Source organism: Rattus norvegicus, chromosome 16 (genome assembly GCF_021556685.1).
Source record: "Rattus norvegicus strain SHRSP/BbbUtx chromosome 16, alternate assembly SHRSP_T2T, whole genome shotgun sequence".
Taxonomy (NCBI): Eukaryota; Metazoa; Chordata; class Mammalia; order Rodentia; family Muridae; genus Rattus; species Rattus norvegicus.
This window is the reverse complement of record NC_141549.1, coordinates 55,743,777-55,761,825: the sequence shown is the minus strand read 5'-3', so window position 1 is coordinate 55,761,825 and position 18,049 is coordinate 55,743,777. Positions and strand designations below refer to the sequence as shown.

Sequence of the window (18,049 nt, the reverse complement as noted above, 5' to 3'; positions counted from 1 at the left end):
CCCCAACTAAGCAAACGCAGCAGACCCGATTGTCAAGAGTCTCAAGAGAACCATTTCATTCCTTTTCTCCTTTCCCTGCATCCATCTTGAAGTCCAGGTGTGTAGGAGGACCCCCATTGCCGCTAGCTTGAAGTGAGCCATGCTGAGAAACAGATCTAAGATTTGTTTAAGGAACTGCATTGGGAAACTCCTCCCTGATGGAAGAGGTTGGGTGCATGGAAGGACACTTGCCAACCGTTTTTCTGCCAACAGTTCTTCTAGAAGCTGTCAGAAGAAGTGTCTCCTTTCTCAAGAGGAGCTAGCAGTACCTCACAGGTTCCAGAACACTGTGCCTTCTTTGGTGATCCTTGACTACTAGAGATGGGCTCGCTTGGTCAGCTGGACACTCTCTGGGTAGCCATCTTGCCACCAGCAGCAAATGGCAATCCTTACTAGCTCATATCTTCAAGAAGCAATGTCAGAGCCATGACATTGATTAAAGATGCAGATGTGGAAGTGATAACTGCATGAAGTTCCTACAAAAGTCTGGACTGCATAGACTAGAGGACATGGTGTGGAGTGGCAACCTATGCTCAGAGAGGTCCTCAATGGAGTGGAGTATGATGTCTAGCCATCTCTCTGGCTGTGTGCTTACCATATACCCTCAAAGAAAATCTGATTGATACCAAACCTGAGCATTCCAGGGTACCATACCCAGAAAGCATTGCTAGGGTTGCTCTGTTGCATTCAAAAGGAAGCAGTAGCCCAAGTTCAACCACACTGATAAGTCACACTAGCTGTCTAAAGCATTGATGAGGACGGCTGGTTACTATGTATGATAGTTTCACTGTCTCTCAAGAGTTCAGTTGTTAACACTGTCTCCTAAGTGATTCTTACGGCTGGGATATCTTACACACACACACACACACACACACACACACACACACACACACACACACACGCATGCCATTCTTCTAGTCATTGGGGACAGAAACTTTTGCTGAAATAGCGTTTCCTGTGATCAAAAATTATTTGTATTGAATACATATAAACAGCTAGTTATGGACCAACTTGATGAATTCTGCACTAGTGCTATGTACAAATTGCCATGAGAGCTCAAAGGAAGAAGTAATCAGAGGGGCATGCCAATAACACGATTCAAAATAAAGGCAGGTGTTGAGTTGAACGCAGGGAGAAACTTGAACTCTGAAGCCTCCATCATCTAGTGGCCTTGTCTGCTTATTCATTTAAGCTAACATCAGCACCGTTGCTGCTGCCATGCTCACAGGGACTCAGGCGGAACTCTGGGGTATTGGCAGGAGAAGAAACAGAGGGGAAGACATATTCCAGTAAAGCGGGTCTTCTGAAATGATTTATCCCCAAACCCAAACAGAGCTTGACATTTTCCTTCCAAGAATGCAGATGTACAGCAGAGCATGAGCATAATTACAGCAGCCAGTCCTTCCCGTCTTTTCCCCAGCCTCTCTGACTCATGTACATGTTGTCATCAAAGAACACTCACCTTGATTTCAAAAGCCGGAGTTGAAAGCCTTACCAAACCATCTCACCTGATACACACAACCCTAAAAGAGGGCTCCTTTTGAAAGACTTGTTTCTTGCTTAAGTTTTCTTTCATGTAGCCGCAGATTCTTTTTTTTAAGTATGTGCATGCGCGCTTGCATGCTTGCGTGTGTGTGTGTGTGTGTGTGTGTGTGTGTGTGTGTGTGTGTGTGTGTGCGTGTGTTTTGAGGGTCTTATACCTGAACAGGTAGAGCTCAAAGGACATCCTCTAGCATCTGTCCTGAAGTGCTTTTGGATACTTGCACAAGATAGGGCTTCTCATTAGTCTCGGACTTTGTCACATAGATCAGGCTAGCTCATCCACAGACCTCCAGGGATTCAGCTCCCATCTCATAGCACATAGCACACATAGTGTGTGTGTGTGTGTGTGTGTGTGTGTGTGTGTGTGTGTGTGTGTGTGTGGTGATTATAGGCATGCACTGCTGAGCCAGGCTTTTTGTGGGGGCTTGGAGGATCTGAATTCAGCTTTTCACACTCACTGGGCAAGTGTTCTATTCACTGGGCCAGCATACCAGTTCTTGGCTGTTGTATTTAAAATGACAGTCAGCAAGAAAGCGAGGGCTTACCTCTAAAAGTAAGGCAGTGTCTGCCTACACGTCTCTGCTGCTGACTGGGTAAGCAATTTCAGGTGTCTGTTGTGCTGCTCACTGCTGTTCATGCCCCCCCTCTCCATAACACTCCTTGGCAAAACCTTCCTTCCTGAAGCATCAAGCTATCGACAGAAGCCTGGAAGCAGTCATCCATTTCCCATGGGGAACAAGGACATATCTGGGGAGGATTCCAGGGGAACTCTCTAGAGAGAGTAGCATCAAGGAGAAAGGAATGAGTGTGGGTTTGGCATCGTAAATACTAATTTAGAACTGCACATAAGTTTTGAACTGGGACAACACCTAAGAACTGAAGAAAACACTAAGAAAGTTAAAACATGAACCATGAGCTGCAGAATCCAATAGGTGACAATTATATAAGAAACACTGTCTTTCTTCTGTGTTGTCGCATTGTTTGATTTCTACAAAACAAGGTGTCAGAGAGTGAAAATCTGCCAAGAGAGTGATTAATAGAAATCTGTGAAAATATCCTCGTGTTGCGTAGCGTTCACGCAGAGTAACATCTGTGCTGAGCTGCCTATCCCACCACAGTGGCAGCCCATGTTTTCAATCAGTACTGAACAGTCCTCCCACTATCCTAAAGCGACATTGGCCTCGTTTACAGCTTGAAGGGGGAAAAAAAAGAGCAGGCTATGAACAGAAACAAAAATGGAGGAAGTGAAACTTCCAGATCAATCCGGCAAAGGTAGAAAAATGGCTTAGTGTTCTGCCTGCCGCAACATACCCTGCTCCCATCTATCTCCCTCTGACCACACCACCCACAGCGCTGTCTTAATTATGGGCATGCATTGCAGTAGTGTGGCCAAGCTCCAGCATGAACAATCCTTTTCACGCAAGTGGCTAGGGCCAAAGAGAAAATAACTGTTGGTAAATATAGTGAGTAGAGTCCTGTAAAAAATGATTGGAACATTATTTTCATTGGCTGGAGTTCTAAACCATATGAAGGACCAAGGCGAGTGCTTTAAAGACATTGCTTCCACACTGTGTGTCTGTAAAATAAGAAACCTTCTCCTTAGAAGGTCGGATGGTGAGAAGTGATTTTCCCCATTGCTATAATAAAACACCCGACAAAGGTAGCTAACGAGGGAAGGGCTCGTTTTGCTTGCTAGTTTAAGCGATACAGTCCATCATGTGGGGGGAAGGCATGGCAACAGGACATGAGTCAGATGGTTACACTTTATTGGTCATCAGGAAGCAGAGAGAGAGAGAGAGAGAGAGAGAGATTTTGATAACTTGTTTTCCTCCTTCTTTCTCTTTATCCAGTTTGAAATCTCAGCCCACAGTACAGTGCCAGTTACATGTGTGGTAGCTCTTTAGGTAAAACCTCTTCAGGCATGCCATCACAGACTTTTACCTAGATCTCTATCTCTAAAGTAATTTCAAATCCATTAATGTTAACAGTGAAAAACTGACCACCATGAAAGTTAAATGAACCGATACCTGCTTACGTACCTACCACATTCTAGAAGTCAGTCTAACATTTCTGATGCTTCTAAGTTTTCTCAAAACTGCTGTGGACCCTGTGAACATCAATGTTTTCAGGTGTTATTTACTAAAGGCATACATGTATACATGTTTGCGTGTGTTTAAGATTAGTCAATGTCTTTCCATTTTACAAATTCCAAGGGAAGGCGAAGTGTTTGCTAACCAAGGTAAGGCTTTGGATAGTGTCTCATGGTTCCTATTGCTGTAAAGACACATCATGATCACAGCAAGTCTTATAAAGGAAAACATTAATTGGGGCTGGCTTACAGTTCAGAGGTTCAGTCTACTATCAACATGGTGGAATGCAGAGAAAGTATTGGAGAAGGAGCTGAGTACTCGCCATCTTGGTCCACAGGAAGCACAAGGGACTGTGTATCACTCTGGACATAGTTTGAGCATATGAGACCTCTAGGCATACACCCACAGTGACACACTTCCTCCAACAAGGCCATACTTCCTAATAGTGCCACTCCCTGTGGGTGGAGCGTTCAAACACAGGAATCTGTGGGGGCCACTTTTATTCAAACCGCCACAAACAGTTATGACTACATGTGTTTCCATAGGAATGGTGGGTACTAACCTTGTTTAGGAAGCAGTTGGGTTTGATGTTGTTTGTATCTCAACAGTTCTACCATGTTCTCCAGAAATTTTAGCTACCACCGGCTTCCTTAGGCATTTTTTTATAGTGGGGAGGGAAGAACACTGTCTTTTGCCCACCAGGAATAACAATTACATTCAATTCATAGTAAGGATTGCGAAGGGGACACGGAGTTCTCCAAAGCAGGTATAGAATGCACACACTGGCAATTAACAGCTAGCTGTTCCTCTAGATACCATGTCATTTTTCCAAGTGGTCATTTCCTCGACTAGGAATTGTAGATGATAATAATGTTCTTCATTGTAGGAACCAAATAAGACGATTTCCAGAAAACACTCAGAATACTGTCTTCCATCGAATTGCTTGCCACTGTTATTTTAGGATAGAAATTAATCATTTTATAGCTTGTACCAGTTGGCATCTCTGTTGTGATAGCCCAGAGCAGCCATACCAGAACATTCACTGTGTCTCTACGGATCTGACATGGAGATAAGGTTCATCATTTTAAAGAAGGGTTTCCATTCTCAGACTCACCTCTAAGGTCATGCACCTACAGCCAGCATCAGTCTTGGACATCAGGGAGTTGAGGGACAGGGGGATGATTATTTCTAATTGTTGAGCTGGCTTCTCTTCGGCCATCTGCCTAAAGCGCTTATGCCATGGGCATCTTCCGCCTTATTGATCACATCTCAGTCATGTTAACATACTAAGCCAAGTAAGGAAACTGAAAAGTATGCTGTTCCAGGAAAATATGTCCAGCTAAAGACACCAGAATTTATTTATATGGAGGATTGAGAGGTAGGTGGATAGCAGAAAGGGCAAGTGCTATTCCTGGGTAAGATTGACATCTTCCTCCACAGCCTGTCAGGGCTGAGAGAACCCAAGTGATCTTTTATTCTCATCGTCTTTTTAAGAGAGAATCAAATGGTCACCCAGGAAGGGAGCTGGAGGTGTGCACTAGGACACATGAAGTCACCAGTAGGGCCTGAGCACAGCTCGGACTGACTGACTTCAACTCTTCTGACGTACTTCCCATCAAATTCAGGGCCTTTTAGATAAGTGGTACTTTTAAAGGTTCCCCTTTAGGAGCATGAAGTAAGTGTTTCTTATAAGACCTTTGCTTCCTGTTTTGCGCATACTAGTTATCAGCTTATCCAATCCGCTCATCCACAGTTACCCAGCATAGAATGCATAGCACATCCTAATCATTAACAGCCTTGTCCCCCAGGCAGGGCAGGCAGTTCTCTCTATGCTTCGTGGGAACTATTTCCTGTCCCCTTTATTATCTCAGTATCCCACCAAGTCCTTATGTTCTGTCAGCTTAAAGTCCATCCTATATAGAGATAGTTTTCCTTTCCTGAGCTAGCCACAGATGCATTACAGTCTTTAATATGTAAGCTTATGTGTTTATTAAAAGAAATCTATGAACCATATGATCCTATCTCACTTAAATCCAACCCTTCCAAATACTGAATTATAATTTATAGTCTCTGTGCTCCTTAGGAGCTTTTAAAATAGGATTATAAAGAGTCTTTCATTCTCAGAAATAAGCAAATCTATGTGGTGTAAGACTTCTTCATAAGTAGACAGAGCAGTGGGGGGTTAGCATTATAAGTCTAAGCCAGTGAGTTTTAAATGAATCCTAAATTCAGTAAATTCTGTAGCTCCCAATTAAAGACGTTTGATCTCAGATGGTGAAGACAAAGCATTGAACCTGTAAGATAAAAAAGAATAGATATCATTCAGATAGGAAGAACCTGTTTAGGGGAAAAGTAAAAGCCACACAGTCAGATTAATTCACCACACCTGCAAGGCACAGACTCTAAAAGCAAGCTAAGCTACAGATTTTTTGAAAACTATTTAATAAAGAATTCTAAGTTTTAACAAGTCTTCTCATACATATATATATATATATATATATATATATACATATATACACACACACACACACACAGAGACAGAGAGACTATAAGTTGAGAACTGTGGGAAAAGGGGGTTATCACCAAAGTTTAGAATAGATCTTGTCTATTTGTTTATATGTACATTTAAAAAGTTCTAGAAGCTATATACTGAGAAATTTACATCAAATATTGAGTGTTGAATCTGTGAAGTTCACTTTTCTCTTTTGTATATGTAAGCTAAATATATAATGTTTTTCTAAAACAGAAAAACATAAAATTTATATTTTCATTTTTAACAATGTCTGTATGATGAACTAGTTTTCAGAGAAACAAAACAGTTTAGTTTCTAACTGTATGTTTTTATAAGTGAACCACGCCCATCCAATGTTAATTTTATGTTGCATAGATAGAATATTTTATACTTGCAGAAGTTATGGCTCCATTTATCCAATAAAACAATTGACCCTTCTGAGGCAGGAGAACTTTTATGTTTCTACTTAAAGAGAATTTCAAAGAAAGAGCACTTTTTTCCAAGAACTCCACATGTTCCATTACTTTTGCATAAAATGCGGCGGAGTCAATAGAAAAAAAGAAAAGCAATATGTGTATATGAATTTGTTAGCATTTCAAATGAATTCATATTTTGTAACATTGTGAAAAGAAGGATTGTAAACCCTCAAGGAGCTGAGTTTCAGAGCTGGGGGGAAAAAGTTGTATAGATTCATGACATAGCATATCTTCAGTCTACAAACATGATGATATTCATGATATATCAATTAACCGTTATTGAGGATTCCAACCCCTCCAAGATCTGAGATCCATGCACATCAGAAGATGTACCACCTGCCTTCTCTGAACCTTTAGCTCATACAAAGGAACATTCTCCAGAAGCCAACTGTGTCTTTATACCTTCATCCCCTGTCACATCTCCTCTCACCCAACTATCTCTGCCGTCAAAGAGCAGGAGACAGTGACAGAAAAGGAAAACCCAGCTACAGCTAGAGAGCAGGGTAGTGTCTTAAGTTGAACAGATCAAAGAGAATGTGCACCTTGTGCTTCAAAGTCATGCTCCAAGATGTTCCCCTGGAACTTACACGTTTGAGCCACTTTAGTCACATTAGGCCTGGTAACCACAGCAAGCAACTCTTTTTCATGTTTTCACACATCTGTATGTCATCTTATGCATGGAGGAGGAATCTACATCGCCCACGGTTATGTCGGCTGTGTTCATTTCTGGATTTCCATGCATTTCTCACCAATGCTGTCAAGTCAATACCAGATCCCTATGCAATCCCACATCCATCGGGTTAAGAATCTTCTTGGAAGATAATTCAGGTTTGTTGGGTTTAAACACTTGGTCACCACTAGGTGGACTTAAGGGCGAAGTGACAAACAGTAAATGAATTTGGATCCAGAAGTAGAGGCTCTATGTTTGAAATGTAAGCTCCTTACTGTACAGACCCCCATATTTAAAGTCATAAGCACCCACAAAAGATGTGAGAGTTAATGGCTCAAATATGGATGCTACTGTACCTATTCCTGACCATCCAGCTTTGCACCGAGTAGCTGGTTTGTGATTAGTGTTTTCTTGTCAGCCTTGGTTTTTGGGAAACAAACAAAAAACCAAAAGCTGTCATGCAAGATAAGTCAAGCACAGATCTCTAAACATCGAGTGTTAGCCTTTCTATTCTCCTTACTGCCTCATCTGGCATGGAAGAACCTGAAAACCCAGCTGCATACAGAGAACTGGGATGGAGTGGTCTGTGCTTGCTCTGACAGAGTGTCACCTGGTTCACTACATACAGCACAGGAAGGAAAGGCTAGCTGATCCTACTAGAAGTCTGGAGAGGCCTTGTCTCAGGTTGAAGCCATCTGGAAGAAGAAGAGGCAGTTCACTGTTTTGTTTTGTTGGGTTTTTTTTACACACAAACCAAAGAAAGTCTTTGCTCATTTCCTGAGCCTTGCCCAGAGAGCTTGGCCAATTCCCAGTGGTCCTTGTCAATAGCTCGGATTAACTCAGATCTTCATCTACTCTTTCTAGATGTATTCAAGGCTCCCGTTGCAATCCAAACTTTACTTCTTCTCTGTAAAATGGCTCTGAAGGACTCATTCTCAAATAATGTTCTCATACCCTTCTAGGAAAGTTCACAGAGAGAATCCATTTTCCCTGCCTTTCCAACTTCTAGTGACCACCTACACTCAAAGACAGAGACATTTCACATTCCTCTGCCATCACGTTGCCTTTGAATTCTGTAGTCAAGTATCTTTGTTCTCTTTCCTGTGGATTCCTATAATTAGATTTAAAGGCCACCTGAGCCATTAGGGTACTTGGTTTGGGTCTTAAATTTTCTTATTGGCTTACGTCCACAGATTTTTGTTGCTGTTGTTGTTGAACCTGTCATGTTATGACAAGGTGTAAAGCCTTTGGTAGGTAGAGCCCACCCACCAAAAGGAAGTAAGGTGTTGGGAGAATGCAATGGAAGAGTAACTGCGGAGCCTGACTCTTCCTCTCTTTTGATTTCACAACCACTACTTAGAAGTGAGCAGGTTTTTATAATGTGCTTCTCATATGATGCTCTACCTTGTCACAGCAGCAAGGTAACGAGCTAACCACTTCTGGAATGAAGCCACTGAAACCATGCACTAAAATCAAATCTTTCTTCCTTTTTATGTTGAATATTCACAGGTAGTTTGTCCCATTAAAAACTGTCACATCCCAAATGATCCTGCCATACTGAGATCCTCATTTTAAGACTCCTGTAAATCCCCTTTGCCATGTAAAGAAGCATTCACAAATCCCTAGGATGGTGATGCAGACATCTCTGGGGAGGCCATTATTCAGCCTAGCACAACCATAAAATAATTATGCCTATGGTGGAAACATTGCATATTCTAATACAGATTCCACATTCCTGAAGCATACACAGTTTGACTCTCAAGCTGCAAAAGAGACTGCTTATTATTGTTATGGATAGAACGTAGGCAAACCTCACCATTCTTGCATGGATTTCCATGTGAGTACCAGCCTATGCAGTTTACATCTACTGTGTGGTGTAGCGTTAACCCTTTAAAGTCTTACAGAGTAATCCATGAATCCCATATGCCCACTCTTTACTATTTTGCCATGAAAGGTAGAGCTGCCCCCTCTAACTACAGCAGATTAGTCCTGAATTATTAAAATCCAAATGAACCCATGCCCATTGACTTGGGTTATGCAAAAATCTATAATTCATAAGGCATCTGCTTCTGTAGTGGAATGGTGACTGCAGTCATTAGACACACGAAGCCCAATAGACGTTTAAATGCAATCAGGGATAGGGACCACACCACCCAAGTCAGGTTTGTTGATTAAAATTAGAGGAGAAAGAGATGAAATCTCAGGGAGTATCAGCATATTTCTATCAATGAAGACTATAATTCAATAGCATAGACCCTACCCATTTATATAATAGGGTGGTGTTTTTATTGCATTCTAAAAGGCAAAGTATAGTAGTATTTTAAAAATTGATGAAGGTCTTACAAATTCCATACCTTTTAAAGTCAAACTAACTAGCACTATTATTTGTGTGTGTGTATATATGTATATGTATATCAATATATGTTATACAGTATATATGTACAATATACAATATATATTAGATAAATTACAAGAGTAGAATGTAATAAACACACACACATATATATATATTAATTGTACATATTTTATTTGTCTAAAGTGACTAAAGCTTTAGATTTCTCAAAATTTTAAGTGCATGTCTGTCTGTATGTAGGTACGCATGCTCACGTGTGTGCAGCCCATAGAAAAGCCAGAAGAGGGCACTTGGTCTCTTAGAACTGGGGATAAAGCTGACCCATCTCTCCAGTATCAGCTTTTCAGAGTTCTGAAAGCCAACAAGATCTCCACAAAGAACACGTCTAAAGCTGCCATGTTGCTGGAGGTGGTATTGGCACTTTATCTCCTAAAGAAGCACCAATTGCTGCAAATAGCGTCAGATTCTGGAACCAAAAGTCTTGATGCCAAAATGAACAAGAGAAACCCAACTAGCTGAAGGCTTCCGTCTAGTAGAAAGCGCCATTGAGAGAAGCTATGCACATTTTTTACATAACTGAGAAGTCAAATGACAAGGAAACCAATCAATCAATCCACCAGTCAATTAATTGGGTCTGGGGGGATGGCTAAGAGGATAAAGTGTTTCCTGCAAAAGCCTGAGGACCAGAGTTTGGACCCTCCATACCAACATAAAAGCTGCCACCTACAATCCCAACACTCAAGAGACAGAGCAAAAGGGCTCCTGGAGTGAGGAGGTTTGCTTATATTCACCAGAATCAGCAACCTCTGGGACGAGTGAGAGACTCAACCTGAAAACAGAAAGTGAAGGACACTTCCCTCCCTCCATCCCCCTCCCTCTTCTTTCCTTCTTTTGCATACAGACATGCGCAAATGCATGTTCATGTACATATGAACACACTTGCATACATATAGAATAGACAAACACATTTAAAAAGAATGCAATGTGTTGAACTATCTGAAAATAAGGATATATATATATGTATATATATATAATATACATTGGAACTGACTATATAGAGAGAAAGTCATATATATATACATATATACTGAAATAAGACTTTGAAGAATGCAAGGAAGGGGTAGCTAATGTACTCTGCAAAGGGCAAGAGTAGTTGTCTGGCTCGAGAATGAAACTGGGCTCAGGAGAGGAAAGGAGAACAGAGAAGCTGGGAATGATCCACAGTCACAGAAGACCAGAATCAAGGACATAGTCAAGAACCTCAACCCAGTAAGGAGAGGACTGCATGCTTAAGAGAAAACTCAGATGTGAAACTGAAAAGGAAGAGAATACGTCCTCAATTCTTTCTGAAAAAAACACCCTGCACACTTTAAAGACAATATGACTTGTGAGACTAGTTAAAACAGGATTTATATACTATGTCAGTAGAAAACATTTTTTATTCACAGACTATATTTCTTATAATTTATTACTAGAGTACATCACATTTATTGAGGCAAGAGACACAGATCAAGCTGGACCGATGTTCTGAAGCAACAGGGGGACAAAATTTAGGGAGAACCACTTGAACACTTCCCCACAGGAGCTATTTCACACCTCTCATCTATGTGAAACCTACTTCTAGAAATCTGACGTAATATAGCCATATTTGGGTGTGCTAAAATGTCTTGAGAAAGGATTTAACGTGATTCAGGTACATGAATATTCATCCGAGAATCACTTCAAAAGAAAAGGAGAAACAGCCTAAATATCATAGAGATCAATAAATAATGATGCTTGCATACAATTTATACTAACATTAAATATATTATACATTTCTAATCATTTACATTAAATATAAATGATATAAAAATAGTAGATAACACTGAGTGCTATTTAATTTTAGGCTTATAGAAATAAACTTAACTAAGTATATAAATTTAAATAAATATTTAAGATGTACATGTATATATTTCACTTAAAGTATCTGTACCAGAACAGTAGATATTTTTCAAAACTGAAAATTGTTCTTTAATTTTATCTTCACCTTTACTTTTATCTTTCTAGTTTTTTGCAGCAAACATTTGGGGATTTCACAAACATAAAAACCTCTCTGAAATTGAAATAAAGGCCATACTAGATAGATAGATAGATAGATAGATAGATAGATAGATAGATAGATAGATATTAAGTATACTAAAAACTAATTCCACCTCACGATGATAAATTCTCTGTTAGTCAATGCTTTTACTGCAGAGTCTGTAGATTGCACAAGGTCATTATGCACATGCTATTCATCAAAACGAATGTTTAAAATATCTTTCTATTCAATATGGCCTCAAAGGAATCTGGGAAAATGCCAGCTTGAATGCATTATTAAATATATTCAGGGGGAAACTCTTTTGATTTTTATAAGCCAACTTCTGAAGACAATGAAAATGGATATCACAGCATTCTGAAGTAATTTATAACCAGTTTGCTTCATGTCAATGGTAACTTGATGGCCTTTACATAAACCATGCCAAGACAATCACTCTCGAGGGGCTACATCCTTTGAATTGGACTCATGGGAAGAACATTGTCTAAATATTTTCAATTCATATGACCACTTTATTTGTTTAATAAGCGATCTTTCAACCCCCGAGGAAAGAGTTCTGGCCAGCTAGGGCACTCAGTGACCACTAGGGTTTTTAATCACCTGTTTAAATGGTTGAACGAATTAGGAAAAGAATCACTGTGTTAGCTTCAGGCTGGTGGTACCTTGAGAAAAATAAACTGTAACTACACATTGGGCGGGACAGAATTCAGAGATTTATTAGGCACGCTCCCTCCCGTAGATGAACTCACATGTAAATATTTATGTTAGGCCCAGGGGGGACTTCCATACAACAGATGGCTCTTAGGAAGGGTAAAGAGTTAGAAGCTCCTTGGAGGGCCGTGAAGATCCAAAGCTGATTTAATGGAGCACCAGGGAACAAGGCCATCCATTGACTAGGAAATGAAACTGAACATTCTGATGGAATTTTCAGAAACTTAAATATCATCGCCATGTTATCCATGGAGATATAAAGTAAACTTCCGTATCTTTGATTCCTTTTTGCCTTGGCCTTTCAAGATTTTTTTTTCAGTTTTCAACTAATTTTATCAGTGCTCCAGGAATCGTAGTGTTTTAGGAACGGATCTATCCACTAATCTTATTTTATTGCAAAATATTCCCATACGGTGAAGGTATTCTTGTTGAATTCTTTATAAAAATGTGAATTACATTTTAGGAAAGCTCAATAACTTCATGAATAGAGTCTAAAATGCACCTGAGATTACTGCATATCAAGGAGAGTCGCCAGAGTCACCAGTAGATAGACTAGATGGGCTGTTCAAATAAAGGGTCTCTGTAAGCCACAGCACCTTATTTGACTGCCTGTTTTCATTTTATAGAAGAATATTGCAAGCTTCTAAATTGGGTATAAAATGACAAATTGTTCCATGACTACTTTTATCTACAGACCAGGGAGTTGAGCAAAATTATGTCTAAGTTCCCTTCCATTTTAAAAATACTCTGATTCTACTCTTCTCTGCACTACCTGACATCAATGGCCACCCTAAGCTGTAGCAGTATTTACAAAGTGCTGTTTAATGACCATCGATTGTCAAGTATCATTTTCCATGTAACTGAATCAGAAGAAAAAAGTGCATGGTTGTCTATAGAAAAGTGAGGTGTATGAAGCGCCCGCTAAAGGAACTTTCTCCTGTGTTTCAGAGTTGAGCTTTTATTTAATAACATTTCTAGTAGAGCTTGAAAACTTTGACCAAACCATACCATATTCTTACAAACAGAAGGGATTGGTTAAGGTAGTGGTGATCAATTTTCTCCTGCCAACTCTCAGAAAGTCAAGTGCAAAATCTTCCAAAGTGTTTCTCCTTCCTGCGCAAAGACGGGGGCATGAATGCATTCCAGGGATACCAGATGAACAAATCTGTCCTCTCTATAAGGCACCCAGATGCCCTAGACTGTCGTCTTGGGCAAGTAGAGGAGCTTCCAGGGAGTTAAAGAGAGTAATTTACTTTTTTTAACGAATATAAAATAGAAAGAGTTGGAATTGTGGGGCAGCAGGTAAAAGTGCTTTCTGCTATTCCAGAGGACCAGAGTTTAATTCCCAGTGCCCACATTAGCTGGTTCATAACCACCCGTAATGCCAGCTCTAGGCATTCCAATGCCTTCTTCTGGCCCCTGTGGGTACCCCATATAGACACAGAAACACCAAAAATAAAAATAAATATATTTTCTTAATGGAAGAGGGTTAGACAGAGTCTGTATGTCGCATCTCCATGACTCCGTAAGGGTATGGGTATGTGAGATGGAGCAGCAGAAGCCATGTGCTGGGTTCCAAGGAGCCACACAGTCACCCCATTTCTCCCTCCCAAACACACCAGCAGCAGTATAACAGAGGAGCAGCTGATGCCTTAGGTGAGTAGATCCCCAGGAAGAACTTGGAATAAAGAGCAATCAAGTTCTGAGCTATGTTTCTAAGTCAGGACCACTCAGGAGAGCCCTGGGATCTTGGAAAAGAATCCACCCAATTCTCCTCCGAAGCTTCCTCTGGAGATCTGGTGTCACTAAGATCACTTTATTGCTCACTGCTGGTAAAGGCCCAGCTTTTTAACATGTGCAGACAGGTGAATTTGAAAAGGAACTTAGATTAACCCTGTATGATGACTTCAAAGACAGTCTGCATTACAAATGTTAAAAAAGATTAAATCTGAAATCAAATTAAAACTTTCTTCCCCAAGGGCAAATTAAGTTTCAATATGAAGTTTTGAAGTAGAGTTATACCAAGATTGCCACGTATGTGTTAATTCATTGTTATAATTTGAAATAGTATTAGATCTAGCTAATACCTTTAATAAACTGGGCAAGGCAAATTCAATAATCAACCTTTTGCTCCTAATTGCAAAATAAGAAGATACATATAATTCAATTCCTAAAGCCCTTTGTAAATTGTTCCATGTGTCTATCAGCTCCTTCTAAGCAATGTATATATCATATGAATTGTTTGCCTTTTGTTACTTTATTGATTATATCTATATTTAAATCATAGTAGGTTGGTTATCAAAGTAATAAGGTCTTTGGTTATCTGTTTGCTTTTCTCTCTAATGTTTTACATCACCAATATTTTTCTGTAACGTACCTTGAAGGGACTCCGGCCAGCTTGAGCAGGGTGGGCATGGCTTTGGCAGGTCTTGTCCTTTCTCTCCCATTCCTTCTGTCTTGCTACAAACAAATATATAGCATTGATTACAATGTAATGTATTGGACGATTACATTCCTAAAGCTAGTCAGGAAGGCCTGTTCCCTTGTTTGGCTACTTCCTCTTCCTGAGACTGACCATCCAGGGCCAGCTATCAAAGTACTGAAGTCCAGCAGTCAAAGCCCTCTTTGGCTCGCCTAACGAACATCATGGCCAACTAAACTAAACAACGCATCCTAACGCAGGGTTCTGCCTTTACCTCTGTAAACCACCATTTGCCTATGTGCCAGGTCTGCCTCCTCTCTATCCAGAGATAGTCCTTTGTCCCACTCTGGGACAAATACCACTGTCCCCTCTTCCTTCTTCCCTTCCTCTTCTCTCTCATCTCCTCACTCCTGTCTGGGTCTCTTATTCCATGCCTTCTGGTCCTCTGGGGGTAAATAAATCTCTTTTGTACTAAGAACTTGGTCCTGAAGAATATTGATCCAACTCCAAGTTTCCCTACCTACCTCCTACCGTTTATCCGACTTCCTGACCTTCTAAAAGGTTATAAATGAAAACCAAAATTCTTAGCTGTGGACATTTTTAATTGTAATCATTGCTTCTACATATCCTTGTCAAAATATGAGTATTTTTCCTTTTAGTTTGGTCTGTGGTTTTTGTTTGTTTGTGTGTGTGTGTGTGTGTGTGTGTGTGTGTGTGTGTGTGTGTGTGTGTTTTGTCTTGGTTTTGAGACTGGGTCTCCTTATGTAGCTCTAGTTGAATGTATGCATAGACCAGGCTGGTCTCAAACTTTTTGCGACCCTATTTCTGGCTCCCAAGTGCTGACATTGCAGGGATGAGCCACTATAAGTTGCCATAAGAACACTTTGCTAACCTGGAAAAAAAAACCTTCCTGGTTTTAGCATATTATAATCCTTGTGGCATTCTATGGTCCAAAATAAGACAAAATCAAGCCTTTTCCTTCTATATATGGTAAGCCATCCAGTTAAAAGAAAAACGAAAGGTCCAAACATAGGCCTCCTCCAGGAGTGGTCAGGTCCTGAATGAGCTTAGATAGTATTTTGTTGTTGTGTGTTCTGTTATGTGTTGTTTTGGGTTTTGGGTCCCCCCACCCCCGCTTAGTTACCAATTTGATGCAATCCCTTCAATGGAGTTATTGTTTCCAGCCCTAGCTGGCTTATTCATGGAACAATATTAAGACGTACTGAAAATGAAGTCTTCATTTGTTGCATTAATAGAGCTTTTTTTTTTTTTTTTTTTTTTTTTTTTTTTTTTTTGAGCTCTGGCTTTGATTATTTCCTTGTGACAAGAGGAAAGCCACCATAAAGCATTTTTTACTGATGGCACCCCAGTGAGATTTGTGACACCTGCTGTAAAGTAATTAGTTATTCAACTATAATAACTTCTTATTAAGATGAAATGCAATATATACCATAAAAATCTGTAAGTCAATTTAGCTACTTAGGAAAGTTACAATGCGTTAAGCAACCATGAGCACAGACCTGTGTGCGTGATCTCGGGGCTATTTTCTTAATGTACTGTTATACAATACCCCCAGCTCAGTTATTAGCAAGCTGGTGTCCTCGTTATACAAAAAGTATAATGTCACAAACAACTCCCCTGATAGCAAAGAAACAAAAACTTCAATCCTCACAGAGAATCACCCTGTCATAGAAATGTCCTCCTAGCCTCAGCCTACATAGAAAGGGTGGTTTTTTTTTGTTGTTGTTGTTTGTTTTTTTTTTTTTGTTTTTTTTTTTTTTTTTTTTTTTTTTGGTTTTTTTTTTTTTTTTGGTTTTGTTTTTTTGCTGTAGGTAAACCTGCATGGAGAATAGACCCTACTTTGGAGACATTCATAAACACCAAAGGCAGATTGTGTCTCCAAAATAACTAATTTGAAGGCTCACACAAGAAGCAACCTCCAGCTGCCTCTGCTGACACCACTGTGCTGGTTGCAAATGGAGCGCAGTGAACACAGTAGGGAGGCTGGTAGGGTTCCATCCAGCCTAAGCTAAGAGAGCACCATGGACCTTAATAAACAAACAGTAGAGAAGACAAACACTTTACCTCTGTAGGTTCTAAAAGGAGAAAGGGAAAATTATTTCCAGACTTCCTTGGACCATTTAATAAGCAGCAACATAATTATACAAAAAAAATACAGAAGTGCAGCAAGAAAGCTGAGATTCACTGAGAAGGGAAAATACATTAGACATCATAGAATTGAGCGACTAGATTGTGGGTGGGTGGAAATGAGAGGGATCAGGTAAGGAGAGGATGGAGGAGGAGAGTATTGAAAGACACAACTGGAATGCTGGCTATCTTAGTATGGGTTTCCACTGCTGTGAAGAGACACCGTGAGCAAGGCAACTCTTATAAAGGACAATATTTAGTTGGGGCTGGCTTACAGGTTCAGAGGTTCAGTTTATCATCATCAAGGTAGGAAACATGGCAGCATCCAGGCAGGGATGGCACTGGAAGAACTGAGAGTTCTACATCTTGATCTAAAAGCTTTCAGGCAACAAGGAAGAGAGTCTCAAAACCCATGCTCACAGTGACACACTTCCTCCAACAAGGCCCCACCTCCTAATAGTGATCTTCCTTGGGCCAAGCATACTCAAACCACCATGAGGAGGTGGGGAGGGGGAAGGAGCTGCATCTCTGTGACAAACTAGAAACATAGGATAACGGAAACTCCCAGAAATATGTTAGGATAATCCAAGCTAAGACTCCTAGAGACTTAGTTAAGGTTTTACTGCTGTGTGCAGACACCGTGACCAAGGCAACTCTTTTAAGGACAACATTTCATTGGCATAGCTTATGGGCTCAGAGGTTCAGTTCATTATCATCAAGGTAGAAACATGGCTGCATGCAGACAGGCATGGTGCAGGAGGAGCTGAGAGTTCTACATCTTCATTTGAAGGCTACTACCAGAATATTGGCTTCCAGGCAACTAGAATGAGGCTCTTAAAGCCCACACTGACAGTGACACACCTACTCTGATGAGGTCACACCTATTCCAACAGGGCCACACCCTCTGGTAGTGCCACTCCCTGAGTCAAGCATATATAAATCATCACACTTAACAATGGGGGTTATGGAGACTGAACCAAACTGGCCATCTCCTGTAACTAGGCAAGAC

General features: G+C 40.3%; 1 protein-coding gene and 1 long non-coding RNA gene across 1 annotated transcript in view; both read right to left on the bottom strand.

Annotated features, from left to right (window-relative positions):
- The window catches only part of Erich1 (glutamate-rich 1), a gene marked incomplete at its 5' end in the record, with an annotated part of 52,793,804 nt that overhangs the window by 27,902,538 nt on the left and 24,873,217 nt on the right, over positions 1-18,049 (bottom strand).
- LOC108348398 (uncharacterized) overlaps positions 3,331-18,049 on the bottom strand; it is a 119,670-nt gene continuing 104,951 nt past the window's right edge. Inside the window, exons 6-7 of the long non-coding RNA XR_015639923.1 lie at positions 14,848-14,930; positions 3,331-5,965 (exon numbers count right to left, since the gene is read on the bottom strand). This is a non-coding gene — a long non-coding RNA (uncharacterized LOC108348398). The remainder of the gene's footprint in view (positions 5,966-14,847; positions 14,931-18,049) is intronic.